Genomic DNA, 16,083 nt, shown 5'->3' on the forward strand with positions numbered 1-16,083 from the left:
TGTATTTTCCGATTTTTTAAATTTCTTATACAGTTTATTCTTTTTTTTCAGTTTCGATAAATATCTTGTTCAGATCTATCACCTGCAACAATTCGAGGGACTGATTTAGCAAAGCAATCCTGTAGAATAAAATACAATTTTGATGTATTTTTATCAGCATTATCAGATTATAAAACGTTATCCCAATAAGTGGCGGAAAGCAGGGATTTGAGATTACTAAAATTAGTTTTAGCGTAGCAATATTCTTTTCTAGCGCAGGGATATTTAGGAGAAATTTGTTTTGGGAAAGAAATTGTAATGTTTAGGATAGGATGGAATCGATTCTCTGGATAAGTGGCTGGAAGATGATAAAGAAATGTCGGATGTATGGTTAAAAATATTAAATTGTGTAATTTACCAAATGAATTAAATTCATTATTGATCACTGCATCATGCGGAGTGTAAGCTGCTGCCAAGTTAGAGAGCAACATTTGCCAAATATCATCAATAGCCGCAGTTTTGTTTTTGATTAGTCGCTGCAGTCGCGTATTTCCATTGTCGAATCTAATTGCTTTATGCACTTCATACGATCTAATGAAAATGCAGCTTTATATATTGGACAGCGCGTTATGATGTACGATATGTCTTCGGTGATGAGCGAGCGGAAATGGTAAAGGGATCATGTGTGGTTCCTAGTGGTCCCAGAAATTAAGCCAAAAGACAGTGCATTTATTAACGATTTCTTGAAATTTTAAAACAAGGTCCCACGTTCACGTACTAAATACATTTAAACTCAATTGAAAGTAAACTATTGGTCGGATCGCTTTGAAAGCTGTTTTAAGCGATACTAGATAAAATTACCTTGGAATGCATGTGTGGGTCGGGTATACTTCCCATGGAGCATCAAGGGATAATTTCAGTTTGAAAATGAAAAAGGGACCCCAGGGACCTTCTCACCCGCCGAAGGGTTTAAAAGATTTAAATCGGCTTCCGCATTTATTTCGATTGTATGTTGAAAGAGACATCTTCGACGGTTGTTTTAGCAGAGACTGCAAACACAGTCTTTTTGGATGAAATAACCTGTTGCTGTTATCGTTAAACTTACCAGAAGTTCATACAATTTCGCTATTTTTAACAACTACATAAACTGAAATCGAATAAAAATTTCTTTAGCGCGACATGAAGTTAAATTTTATTGAAAAGTAATTCATTTTAACTGAAACACGGGTCCATTTTTTGAGGTTAGGGCGGGGCGTTAAACCCTGGGTTTTCTACTAAAAATAAAGATTTATTGGTCTGATTCTCTCAGATCATCAAATTAGACCCCATTAAAAAGTATAGGGATAGCTTTGGCGAGAAAAAATAAGTAGAAATTTTTATGAGTTATTCAATAATGTACTAAAATTTTTACTTGATTTTTCCCAGGATCGTAAAAAAAGTTGTAGAGCACGAAAGTGGAACCCAACTAAATATTTAGGTTAGCTGAGCTTTCAGAACAACCGGAAAAGCAAATTTATGTTACACAAATTATACCCATATTTACTATACACGTGAAAAATATAAGTGTCCCCAATTATATGTCCAGTGAAAATTTGAACGGAATATTTCCTTGCCTTTTTATGTTAAACTCAGCAACTTTTGACTCTTTATTTTGTTATACATACATGTTCCTAATCATACATATGGGATTACCAATGAAAAAATATTTTTATCATTTAATTTTAATAAAACGTCGATTTTTTGAAGTATGTACCATCATTAGTCAGTTTTTAGCGTTTTTCTTCAGTGAAAATTTTAAGATTTTTTTAAGTTGGAAAGCGAAAATTACACGTCCTGTGCACCCTATGTGCGGTATTATGGACATTCATTATTATTTTTTTAATTATCTTTTGAATGCTGATTTTGATATAATTTACTAATTATATTTACTGTTGTTAACTATACGAGTGCATTTTACAGTCCGTGCACCCTATAATAGGTCGTTATTTTGAAAGTATTTACGAGTTTTTGTCTATTAATTGTATTTTTCAATATAATAAAAGTAAAAACGGTGTATTTTGCGATGCTTATTGGTTTTTCGGCAAAATAAATAAACAAATTCTGCAATCTTTGGGTTCCTGGGAGGTACCTTTCACGGCATTAATAAATAGTATTGCGTCCATTAATTGGGAACCTAATGGTTTGCGAGCTCCGCGGAAAATATCTATAGGCACGGTGGAACAAAGTAGTGCTCCTCGGGCAGTCTCGGGGAACCGATGGAAAATAGTCCTGTTTAAACTGTCTCCTCGTTATATTGGTGTTTTCAACGGCTATTTCCTTTCTTTTCCTACGTTCCGTGATTTTTTTCTCAGCGGTGTTTATTAGCATCAACCGCCTTAGCAATATCGAAAGATTGTTTCACTCGCTTAAGAAGACTGGCGGTGAGGCCAGAGATATTGGCCCTTATTATGTATGTCGAATTTGATTATTCGACTACGACTGCCAAAAATGCAAGATTTTATTTCGTCGGTGTTATAAACAAATCGAGGTGATTGCTATTTTGATATATGCACTTGCAAGCATCATGTATTTCAAAAAACAAATACCTCGTTTTGCATATAATACCAATGATATTTGAATTCTAATTTTAGGTAGTCGAAGTCGAAAATATGATTACGACACACATAATAAGGGTGATTGTTTTGAAGTTTCATTTGACTTACAGAAGCTTCAGTTTAGCGTGGAAAGCCTTAACGGATATACTTGACAATGTAAGAATTCTTATTAAAATCAATTGAAGTTTTTATTCGATTTTCCGTTTTGGATACGGAGACTTGTTCAGGTTTGAAGTGTTCAGAGATCCATTGATGATTGTATTTCGGCTATGGCGATATAAGAGGGTCCTACAAACGAATGGGATCCCATATTTGTATTTATTATTGCATTCAGCGGTTGTCTACAGATACGGTTTTATTATTGGAACATATACTGACAAATAAATCTGCGTTGTCTGCTAAGATTTGGATCGTTTTCTTTTGGAAAGGATTCAAACCCTAACGTTCCTTTGTGATATTCGAGGTATTGACTCGTCGAAGAAACCTGAGAAGAAATTAAGTTCTCACTTTTCGAAAACGTCCCAACTAAAGTCCACTTTATGCCCTTCAAATTCCTCGTTCTCTGTCCCAAGAAAGGTCATCCAGTGCACTTTTGCCCAGAATTTCTTAAGTTGATGATTGAAAGTCGTTATTCTGTACTTCGTCTTTACAAAACCTGTACCAATTGTTTAACTATCGTTCATAATATAAAGAAATATGTAATTAAACACAGTTGTGGGAAATGTAGTAAACGCCATCATAAACTTCTTCATCGGGAAGTATCTAAGTTGGAAATTTCATAAAGCCTTTGACTTCGTCACTTAATTATTCAGGCCTTGTCACTTCTTCACAATCCTTGCACATTGCTTATTCTTATCTACCATCGACCTCTTCAGATATAACATTTGATTCTTCGAATAGGCAAATTTCTCCCAAAATAGGAATAGTCTATTAGGGACGGCAATAGTGGAATATCATACACCACGGCATCACGTCGGCTGACTTCCAAAATGTTAGTAGCTAGGTATTCGAAGGGTAATGTTCCAAAATGCCGCGGTACTTAATTTTCACATTGTATACTCTCCCAAAATGTATCGGTAAAGTATTTTCCACGCAACAAAAAAAAAGCAATCATGCATCCGTTTGCTTGATGATGCTTTAACATTTTTTTTTCATTTGCACATACAATGGACAACAAAAGACGAAGGGCATATTGCCGGGTAACAAATTTTAACATGTTTTTGTAACATTTCTTTAGTATTTAACATTTATATGGTATTTTTTAACATATTTAATACACTCAGAAAAATGGTGCATATAAAATGAAGTAAAACACGTATTCCAAACAAATTATCTGAATTTGGTTAAACTTAGATTAAAACAAGGAAAAAATTGCAAATTTTTAGTAAATTCCACTCATTTGTAATTAGTAGCAAATATACCATAAACTTGGGTTTAGGAAGTCATTTTGCTTAACCAAGTTTTTTCCTATAGCAAACAACGTTACTTAAACCTATATTCTTTGAATTGAATAAATATTCGTTCAAAATAGTTTATGAATTTGCCTAATTTGAGTTTTTTTTGAATAAATTCATTAGTAATACATATTTTAACTTAAAATTATGTTACAAATAAACTTAGGCTGACTGTTTTTGTAACAGAGATGATTAAATTCATTAACTTCTCAGAACTAAATACGTTTTAAACACGGTGTTTCTCAGTCATGCAATCATCAACCGATTGAAAGCTTAGAATATCATAAAAAGAACGTTCGATTTGTGACTTCACTTTCTGTAGGACATTAGATCCATGTTAGAAACCCTAAATAAAATGCCCTTGGAAACCTTTAAAGGTTTATTACTGATAAAAATTCTTATATAAAAAGCCAAATCCGCTGTTACATTTTCCTCTGCCTATGAGACAATCCATATATTTACCTGTGACCCCTTTATGTTTGAAAAACGTGATACTTTTATGCTGTTATTGGAAACTGTCTGTGTTCGTAATAGAAACAAACATGCAATAGGTAGTTGAGCGTCATGTGCAGCGTCATAAACCATTCAGAGCAATGCATCTGCAAAGCCGACGAAAAGACGTCAGCAACACACAGAGGTAACAGCTGAAAATCATGCAAACCATTCGCGTGTCGTACAAACAGCATTCAACGCTCAGTCTGATGTATGCATTCTCCAAGAAAAGTCGTGGACGATAACAAGAAAAAAATGAAGAAGTGCAAAAAATTAAATAAAATTACCAAGGTAAGTTTGGTGAGTCACGATATCCATTTCCTTTTTCTATTCAAATAATGCTTTCCTTTCTCGAATACAATTACAGGAAGAAGTTTAATATGCTGCAGTGGTGCTATGAAAAAAATATATATAATAGCTCTCATCACTACTGCTCAGAATAGTCCGAACATACAGCGTGACATGGCCTGAAATGTTGGTAAGCATTAGAAATTACAAGAACTAAAATTGTATTCTGGCTTTTATTTAGCTTTGTTTGCAGGAACTTTCAAAATTGAAATGCGGTCTACAATTTATTCAGCTATGGAATATTTTAACGCAAAGGATTTGTACTACTAATCACAATCCCATGGCAGCCGGTTGTACGTACCGTATTGACTCGATGGATTCCTTCATGGGCAAGGGCTGCCGCCACAGTGTATATAACACTGCTACAACAACAACAACTTCTACTACTAATTACAGACGGACGTACACCTTTCATGGTAAGTATTAGATTGAAAATTAAACTATGTATCCATACTGAACATTTTCATTTTTTTCCAACAGTCTATAAAATATTGTGGATATGGCGTAATGAAACTTCAGGGAACCTATACTATTTATTTGAAATTGAAAATATTGAAATTCCAAAGCCATTGAAAACTTCAAGTGCGAAAATTCGAAATTTTCCAAGTGTAAATTCGAAATATATTAATAAAATAGAGGATTAATATGAGAATAAATTGTACATCTACAATTAAATGAATTATTTCACGCGTATTAGTAAAAACTGAACGGAACATAAGCAGAGATTTTGCAAAAGGTTTGTTACGATGTATTTACATACATTAAAAATTTCGAAAATTTTATTTCAGCAATTGTATTGAGTTCAGTTCTTTCACGATTGTTCATCATATTCACTGAATTAAGAATAAGAATCCATTTAGTTAACGTTGAACCAAAACGAAATTCATTTGATGTAATTGTATTTTAGATCTACATTAACTAAAAACTAATACAAATGTCTTTAGCGCTATAAGAAGTTTAACTTTATTCAAAAGTAGTTTATTTTAACTCAATCATTGGATCACTTTTTTTAGTGTAGCGTATTCGCTAGCTTATGGATAAATAAAACGCCCTTCCCGCTAAATGATTTGTACTTTACCGTTGGCAGCACTGACACATCCGAAATAATCAAATATCAAGAAAACAAAAAATAATAATTTTGATATTAAATAAATGTTTTTCGGAGTTCATTAATGTGATTTTATTGAAATCCTAAGAAATTTTGCCATTCCCTCTTTTGGTATTATCATTCAATACTAGCCCGCTTAGCTAATCGGGGATAGTAATTTTCTCCACACAAACTAAGCGAGAAAATCCGCGCAATGATTAAATAAAACACCCCTTACACATTGCATTCCGTATGTTTCATAACGTACCAGTGTTGTTACTCAAGAAAATTATTTCCAAAACCTAGCACAAAATGGCCACTGCCGAACAGTTGGCCATTTTGACATTCCATTTGAACACATCAAATGACATTATATACATTTTCAACTCTACAACGTACTAGATCGTCATTAAGTATTGGGGATCTAGACAAACACGTCGGTATGTTTGTTGAAATAATCCTACTGCCTTAAGTAAAACCAGTAAAATCGTAAGTTCGGCCGGGTGGAATCTTGGGAACCCACAACTATGGATTCTGCTAAAATATGTGAGCTATATCTGGTTATAGGCCGATTTGGATCGTAATTAGCCCAGTTCTTCAAAGTTATAATAGCTGGTTGTTTCAGCTATATTTTTACAAAACCATCATTTTAATGTCAAATTAAATCATCTTCAACAAAACGGCACAAATTTCGTCAATATTTGGTTTGTTCAAGTTGCCGTTAGACTACATGTTCTTGTCTTGTGACATGTTATTGTTAAAGTGGCACACTACATGTGAACGAATGAAACTAACACATGAAAATCACTTTTCAAAATAGCACTGTTTTCAATTAGAGCAGTGCTCTTTTTTTCTGACAAAAATATAAAGAAACAACCAATTAAATTGTATTCACAACTTTATGATTCAAACATCAATTTGCGGCCATAAAAAATCAGGTTTTGCTCACATTTTTAGGTTATGTCATACAAAAATAACATTCTAGTGTGATAGCAAAAATGATGATTTGTATATTAATTGACAATTTCGACACACATATTGAAATACCAATGATACATAAAAAGTGGCATGTCATAAGACAAGAACATATAGTGTGATAGACCCTTTAGTATTTAGGTGTGGGATTAAAACAGCTGGTATGCAGTGATTTCGAAACTATGGCGTTGCAGATCTTTGAGAAAATTATTTTTATTATTTTCAAATCGATTTTAACAACATATCTTTGAACTTAAACAAAACAACATAATGAGAAAAAAAAATTAAATTTAAATTTATGGCTAGTTACTCATCCTTTATTCAAAATAATTATTTTTATATTTTGCATTCGTCCAGAGCGATACATTACAAACAAAGCGTTATATTATAAACAACAATTTTAACGGCATGAGACTTGTGGCAGCGTCGTACACGTTGTCTATGATTGCGCGACTTTGAAAAATGCACTCCAAATACCATGACATAATGTACCGTAAACAGCTGAGTACAATTTTTTCGCGAAGTGCACTATCTGTCAACGAGTTTTGGTTGTGTGTGTGAGCATTATAGTTAAGAACCATACACACAAACAAGGAAAAATGGCGCGAACAACAACAAAAAAATATTGAGTGCACTATCTCAAAATCAGTGATAAGTACAACTCTGATTTTGAATATGTTACCAGTTCGCGCCAATTTTCGTTGTTTGTGTGTTATAGATCTCAACTATAATACAGAAAAAGTTGTACTCAGCTGTTTACGGTACATTAACTGGTAATTATGTCATGTCCAACTATTATGCAACACTGAGTTCGAGTATGTTACTATTTCGCGCCATTTTTCGTTGTGTGTGTGTGTGTATCGTTCTCAGCTATAATGCACACATACAACAGAATGTTATGAAAAATCGTTGAGAATTTTTCGCAAGAAAAAAAATGTACTCAGCTGTTTGCTATATGCTACCTCATCGTTATATCATGTCCAAATAATAAATTAAAAAGTATGGAATTTCCCGAAGTTGTCGTCTTATGCGATTCTGTGAAAGGGGCGTTTTCGTGCAAGTGAGGTGAAAAACAAAACACCCGATACGGATAAAAGGTCACATATACGTAATGTGAAAAGTGCGAATGAGTCAAATATTTGTCTAGCTCTATCACATACAGATTCAAAGTGGCCTGGCAAGACAAAAAATATCGAGAAAAATAGAAAGTGTTTTTTATCTCTTCATAAAATACTATTTATTAAATTCAAATTTGCCCATGAACATTCCACTAATGAACAGGTGCAAACTTCTCACATATTAGTAAGTGCTGCCCAATGCAAGTTTAGCTCAATGGTAATGGACCTCCCTTTTATAGCCGAGTCCGAACGGCGATCCGCAGTGCGACACCTCTTTGGAGAGAAGTTTTTACATGGCTACCATATCAAATGGCACAGTACCTCACAAATGTCGCCAGTATTAGGACCGATATCGCCATTATCAGGACCGCTGAAAAATGTTTCTGATTGTATCGCCAGGATTTGAACCCAGACTTTCAGCGTCATAGGCAGACATGCTAACCTCTGATCTACGGTGGCCTGAAATAATGTAAAGCAGAAAAAACAGGAGGTGATCAAATAGAATGGATAAATTCCAAACACAACAATTTGGGGGACACTGTATAACGTAAACCTGGTATTTATAAATATTATTTGTATAATATTTTTACCAATGTATATACACACAAAAACTATTGACTTAATTTTACCAAACATGGTATTGACTTATTAAAAAATTTTTACAAAATTGATTAATTGCTTTGATTATTTTTTTCATTGAAATTCTATTTTACATTGAATCAGGACTGATTGGTTAAGAGACTAGCGTTTAACAAATTTTTAATTTCACGAATTAAAATTGTGGCATATGCGGTATGTATCTGTTTCTACAAAAAGCAAGATGGTATTGTGTACTCTTTCCAACACATGTAATACGAATAGAAGTGCAAATGGGTAAAATATATTTCTATTAGCGTGGATAGACGAAAATAAATTTGCCAAAAAAACATATAGGAGGTGAAAAATACATTTACCTCTTCATAGAACTCAATAAGTTAAAAGTAAAAAAAAATTATATTGTGGATTGGAAGATCGCATAACAGAAAAATCGAGAATGTGAAAATATAAATAGAAGAGTTATACGTGCGAGAAGCGCCTGAAAATGGAAACCGTGGTAGAAATTAAATTAGATATGTATTTATGTACATTTATGGTGCCCTATTGTATTGGAATATTTAGTTGTTCATGTATAAATTAAGCGTCTTTAAATTGACCAACAAAAACACAACTGTCTTAATATATCTTTCAAGTGGCTGAATACTTCGAGATATTATGTACGAAATTCTAAGGTTGGTATTTAATACGATTTTTTTAATATAAAAACAATTTCTTCTTTACACACTTTACAGAGATGGCAATGGCAATGAAAATTGCATGAGACGTAAGGTAACTACCCAAGTGGACGACGTACAATCCAATTCATTTGCTAATATTCCATCTACCTGTGCATATTGCTCATTTAATGACTTTGGGTTGAAGCCTCATTGACAGCAGTAAAAAACGCAATCAGGGTTGAAAAAGTTGACTTGTTTTTTTTACCTACTTAGTGTCCACGCAAAAATTTATAAACTAAAAGACTTTGTGAAGCAACGAAACCCAAATAGTTGTATTTATGGGAAAAATATCAATTATTTATATTAATAAGGTCAGTTAAAATTGTTTTTAAAAAATAAACAATTTTCCAATAAATTGGTTTATTGAGTTGATAACCGCTTTAATTGAATTGTTCAGCTTGTCATAAATGCAAATTGCAAAATAGTTTATTAATAATACAAATGTGGCACGGGATAGCTGTGAGCACCACACTGTGTGGTGTTCATTGCTGTCACGAGAAGCTTATCTGCGAGCTACCGGGTGCGTCCACAGGTTACGGATAGTGGCAATCGCGGTACAATCAACGATATCGAGCGGAGAGTCTCAGTGGGAGGCCGGTGGCACCGGTTCTTGCACAAGTACTGAGTGCCTTAGTTAGGATAGGTTAAGTTGAAAAGAGGGTGCAGATATTAATCCGCCCCATGCCACTTCGGACACCTAAGGGGATTATTGGCGCCTTTAAATATCCATGTTCCACCCTGTTCCTGCAGGGATCGATCCTTTGGACCGGAAGGAACTTGCTCACCTACAGGAGCTTGAAGAGGATCACCACCTCCACATGAAAATGTAGTTACAGCAACAACAAATTTGTTTATAGGACCGATTCCAGCAGAATTTTTAATTGAATATAAAAATTTTTAAATTAAATGAAGATTATAATTTTTTGTGTAGAGATTATATTGACATGGAAACCAGAGCTGAGGATCGTAGATAACACATGTGGATTTAAATTTCGTGATATTGTACGCAAATTGCAAAGATATAAACTATGTTATATCAATTTCATGTTTTACACAGAAAAAATATAGATCTAAATTTTACCAATTATACATGGTATTGGCTTATAAAAACCTTTTCAAACAAGGTGTTAATTTCTCTAATTATTTTTTAAATTGAAATCCGTTTTTTTATCATGACTAGTGATTGGTAAAGAAGGCATACGTAAAACATATTTTGAATTGTACGAATTAAATTGTTATTGAATAATACAAACTCTGAGTATCTATTTCTGCGTTCTGTTGCGAATGAGCCAAATATATGTATGTCTATTTTCTATCACATGCAGGCACATGGTGGTAGATATTATTATTCTGTTCAAAGATTTTGCGAGACCATCACAACAAAATCTTTAGCGGTGGTTTTCCCCTCCTAATGCTGGCAACATTTGTGAGGTACTACGCCATGTAAAACTTCTCTCCAAAGAGGTGTCGCACTGCGGCACGCCGTTCGGACTCGGCTATAAATAGAAGGCCCCTTATTATAAAGGAAAGGCAAATATTTTTCTTTCTTTTAGAAAATATATTTAAGAAAATAAATATTAACTTTACTAAAAACAATATATTACATGTTTTATCTGCAATTTATTTTTTTCTTATAATTCATTTATTACGACTGAGATAAAACCTCATCAGGCAATATATAATTATTAAGGTTTTGCTGAGTAAGGCTGTGTGTCTAATGGTAGTAAAGTTGTAGGATAGTAAAAATATGACGTTAAGTGTGGTGAATAATTTTTGAGTAGCCCAGGGGTCAGTAAGATTTTTAAGAGCACAGCAAATTTTGACGTTTCATTGAGCAAAGTCCCTTGTCAGTAATTGTAAATTCATTTGCGTTTTGGTAACCAATTTGCGTGCGGCATAACTTAGCCGACTACATTGTTGGCAGACGTCACTAAATTTAAACGACTTATTTGGTATAAAATAAGTAAAATTATTGTTTATTATCATTGGCAACGGGATTCTAAAATATTGTTATTTAACAATAATGGACAGAAGTACAGTTTTGTGTTAGTAGTTTATTGAAATGATGGCGCCGTCGTTTATTGATTTGATTTGATTTCAGCTAGAATCGTTCATGAAATAAACGCTAAGATGGAGACTAATTATCCAATTGAGTAAAAGCTTTTATTCATTTGGTTGAGATTGGATAAAGAGTTTCCATATCTTTATAAATATATATGTAAATCGGGAATTTATGGAGTTTCACATAGTGATTTGCACTAGATGCTAGAAAATTCAATTGCTTAAAATTTTGTTGATAAACTTTAAACTTTACCAATTTAATGTAAACAAAAGAAAAAAAATAGAACCAAATTTGCAATTGCATTCATTTTTCGTGAAGTAATTGCTTCTCGCGCTAAAAAAACGAAAGAAAAAAAAACATTGGACTTGTAATTTATTTTAAAATTGTTGGAAATTGATTTTTTGGCGCAAAAACTAATGACACAAATAAAAAACAACCCAAAAGTGGTTATTCAACAGTTGTTTTGTGATTTAATGGTGAATTTTCAGTATAAGGAGGAATTCACATTTCTTTCGCCATATTTTTTTTAAAATGGTTTCAGTTTTTTTTTGTGATGTTTATCATACGGGTCACCTCATTTCACATTGGCCTGCGAAACGAAACCAAGGTCATACCCGATTATTTAATCGATTTTTCCTGTATTACTATGTGGCGAACATTTTGTTTATTTTTGATTTTTGACAAGCGTGAAAATTTGCCAGTGTTAGAAAAAATGGTCGATTGGCACAGCAAAATTATTTTTTTTTTCTCACCAGTGTAAAAAACAAAAAAATCCAGTTCAGTTATTTCACCTTAAGTTTATTTTTTTATAACTTTTTTCTTTGCATGCTCTTTCTATCTAATTTTTGTATCTAGAGTCATGCCCAAATATATTGCTGTTATTGATGGTGATGGATATAAATTGTTTTCATTAGTGAAAAGCATATGGATTGACATGCTTTCATTTAATTGAATTCTCCATTTTTGTGACCAAGTTACAACATTTGCTAGAGCTCTTTTCAACTTACCTGTGGCAATTTCTTCAGTTTTTCCACATGCTAATATTGCAGCATCGTCTGCAAATGTGGCTGTAGAAGATTCTGTTTAGTTCACCAAATGTTACTACTTCAATGGTATGAAAATCTTTTTGTGAACCATAGTAATATTTTCCTCTGCTGCCTGCCTAGGTGGTTCGTTAAAACATTTCAATAATAAGCTGCAAAGTGTTCAGCTTACATAGTCTGACATGTTAATGTTTTCTATATTTTTAATTTTTTTAGCTTTGTGCACATTTGGTTAAAAGTCCTCCTATTTTCGGGGGTTTGTTATTCTGCCACCTTTTTCTGGCCTTACGCTTAGTATATAGTAAATCTTAGGATAATTTTTGTTGTTAAATTTTGTCGATTGCGATTGCTGGAAAAAGAATCAGATCTCCCGAAGAGCATAACACTGCTAAAATGCTGAAGAAGAAAAGGAGCTCCCCGCTTTCAAGTACTCTGGGAAAATGAAGCCAGCCATCCCGCAATGGAGACTCCAGACAGTGTTCTTCGGAGGTAGACAAAGTCGAAACAGGAACGAAGGAAGCGCACATGGCCCCAAAGTCTTCTAGGAGGACTGTGACTTCCAAACGAAAGCCACAGCCATCACGGAAGGGGAAGATGGTCGCTGAAAATGGTTACGCCAGAGTGGCAATGAAGCACAGCAGATATGAGCTGACTTATGCAGTCATCAATATCGGTAGTGCATCCGGTAGGATTACACCAGATCATCGGTCCTAAGTGGAGCATCTGGTTAACAATCGTATTTTCGAACATGTGTGGAACTCTGTAGAGGGTCCACCCATACAAATAATAAGCTGTGAGTATAGATGGGAAATCTTAACGCTGCGTTTTGCGTCGGCAGATTGTATTGATACCGTCAAACAGCTCGTCAGAGGTATCCACGCCCCCTGGGAGGGCGCAAAGCTCGACCTGGTGAGAAAGATGGATATCCCCCTGCTCACAAAGGCGACGATCTTCATCAAAGGACGGCATAGTAAATTTGCGACGGACTAAAGGACTAAAGCCACGGCGCACTACGGGAGCAGGGATGTCTTTATCACGATTGCGAAGGCTAGAATGGGCAGAAATTCTCATATTAAGACATCAGGCCATGCAGTGGCAGGGACAACATCACTTTATCTGCCTTTTGACTCTCCCACCCCGCACCCACGTCGAAGCTCCAACGTCTGGTAAGTAAAGCAAAACAGACAGGAAACGATGTACTATTAATGTGCGATACAAACTCTCCCCACATTTCGTGGGTCAAGAACTCTACCTAGCCCTGGTAGAGTTCTTGAATACTAACGACCTAGTAACACTTAATAAGTAATAGGAAGAAGGTATTAGATGTGACGTTATGTTCGGAAAATCTAATCGGTGAGGTTCAGCATTGGACGGTCCCATGGAAGACTCTTCCTCTGACCATCGCAACATCAAAATAGCACGGCCGGCGCCGAATCCGATGAGCTTCCGGAATAAGTTGAAAACTAACTGAACAAAATTCGGAAGGCTACTCAGATGAAGACTTGGGCAAGACAATTAAGATTGTCCAAGCATAGAAGACATTGACGAAAATGTCAACTGGATTACGACTGCACTGGTGGGGTCCTACGATGTTAGTTATCCTCTTCTGGAAAGGAAATCAGCCCAAGAAAAACCTTGGATGTCCGGGGAGATTCGCAATATTGGGAAAGTCCGCAGACTTTTTAAAGGAGCACGTCCTAAAAAAGCGAAAGTTTATTGGGATGTGTATTACACACGGCCACCGTAGCGCAGAGGTTAGCATGTCCGCCTATGACGCTGAACGCCTGGTTTCGAATCGTGGCGGGACCATCAAAAAAATTTTCATCGGCGGTTTTCCCCTCCTAATGCTGGCAACATTTGTGAGGTACTATGCCATGTAAAACTTCTCTCCAAAGAGGTGTCGCACTACGGCACTCCATTCGGACTCGGTTATAACAAGGAGGTCCCTTATCATTGAGCTTAAAAACTTGAATCGGACTGCACTCATTGATATGTGAGAAGTTTGCCCCTGTCCCTTAGTGGAATGTTCATGGGCAAAAAATTTGTATTTGTATTACACACGGCTCAAGGAATTCAATAAGAATACCAGTGCGGCAAAATGTGCCTCCTGGAAGCTGCTCTGTGAACAGTTCGATAGCGCTAACGACGCCGCCAAGATGAAAAAGTTTCTCCCAAAAACCCATGTCCAAACTGAAACGTTGTAGGCGACATGAGGAGTGAGAGCAGAGATAACGGAGGACATGTTGAGGCTTTTGATGAAAACGCATTTTCCACAAGATTCGTCACCCGGACCTGATGGAATTTTTCCGGCGTTACTACAAAAGGAGGCAGACTATCTGGCGCCCCATCTGACCACTATTTTCACAGCGTGCCTATAACTTGCATATTCTCCGAAAGCCAGGCACGAGGCTAGGGTGGTATTTATACACAAGACCGGCAAGGCAAGTTATGCGACACCAAAGGCCTAAAGATCTATAAGCCTTACCTCCTTTCTACTCAAAACGATGGAACGTAGAGTAGGTACCATGATAAAGAGTAGGACATCCAGCGAGCTACTCAAATACAAAAACAGCATGCCTATCCCAAGGGAAAGTCAGTGGAGGCCGCGCTGCACGAGGTTGTGCATACAATAGAAGAATCCTTCGTTGACAACACGTACACTTTGGCGGTTTGGATTGACAGGGTGCGTTTAACAATGTGCGGACCGTAACATTGCTCCAATCCTTAGACCAGTATCGGGTGGACCCGGTCCTTAGAGACTGGATAAACCATGTGCTACGGAACAGGTGGATAAATTGCGGGTCCCATGACATAAATATAAGGAATAAAGTGGTACAGGGCACGCAACAGGGGGCATTTTATCGCCTTTCCACAAAGAACTTACTACGGATTTGAACCCGTTTCTATGCGGACAATGTTAATATTTCTTAGGGGTAAGGATAGGGGACTCAGAGAAGACTGAAATATGCCTGTTTACGAGGAAGGCGAAGGTGGGCCAATTTAGGGCACCACATTTCCTTAATAATACGATTTCGATATCTAACAAGGTCCAATACTTAGGAGTGATCTTGGACAGGAAACTTAATTGGAAATGTCACATTCAGGAGCGTACTGAGAAGGCTTTCAGATGTAGAGCACTATGTAGACGGGCTGTAGCGTCGAAATGGGGCCTGAATTCAAGGATAGTCCACTGGCTCCAGAGAAGCGTGATTAGACCAATACTTACATACGCCTCAGTAGTTTAGTGAACTGCTATGGAGGAAAAGTGTAACATACAACGGGTTCATAGAACGTGTTGTCTTGGTTTAATCGGAGTAATGAGGACCACGCCCACTAGGGCACTGGAGACTATTCTATATATCGAACCCATTGACTGCTTAAGGATGGGAGCAGCTCATACCATCGCGGTAAAATCGAGGCGATGGTAGGAAGGGAAGATGTTTCCGATCGGATACCTGAGACGACACTTGAGGTCGAGTGTGAGGCACTGCTGCCAGCGGCACAGTCTTGAACTGACGGAACCCAAGTATTGTCGTCTGGAATATCATGTTACACGGGTGGATCAAAGCTAGGAGACAGAGTGGGCCAGCGAGTCTTCATTGAGAACCCAGGGACTGA

General features: G+C 36.0%; 1 protein-coding gene across 1 annotated transcript in view; it reads right to left on the reverse strand.

Moving 5' to 3' along the window:
- The window catches only part of LOC106095804 (uncharacterized), a 67,129-nt gene that overhangs the window by 37,797 nt on the left and 13,249 nt on the right, over positions 1-16,083 (reverse strand). The gene's annotated exons all lie outside the window — the stretch shown is intronic.

The sequence above is a fragment of the Stomoxys calcitrans genome, chromosome 2, assembly GCF_963082655.1.
Source record: "Stomoxys calcitrans chromosome 2, idStoCalc2.1, whole genome shotgun sequence".
Lineage (NCBI taxonomy): Eukaryota > Metazoa > Arthropoda > Insecta > Diptera > Muscidae > Stomoxys > Stomoxys calcitrans.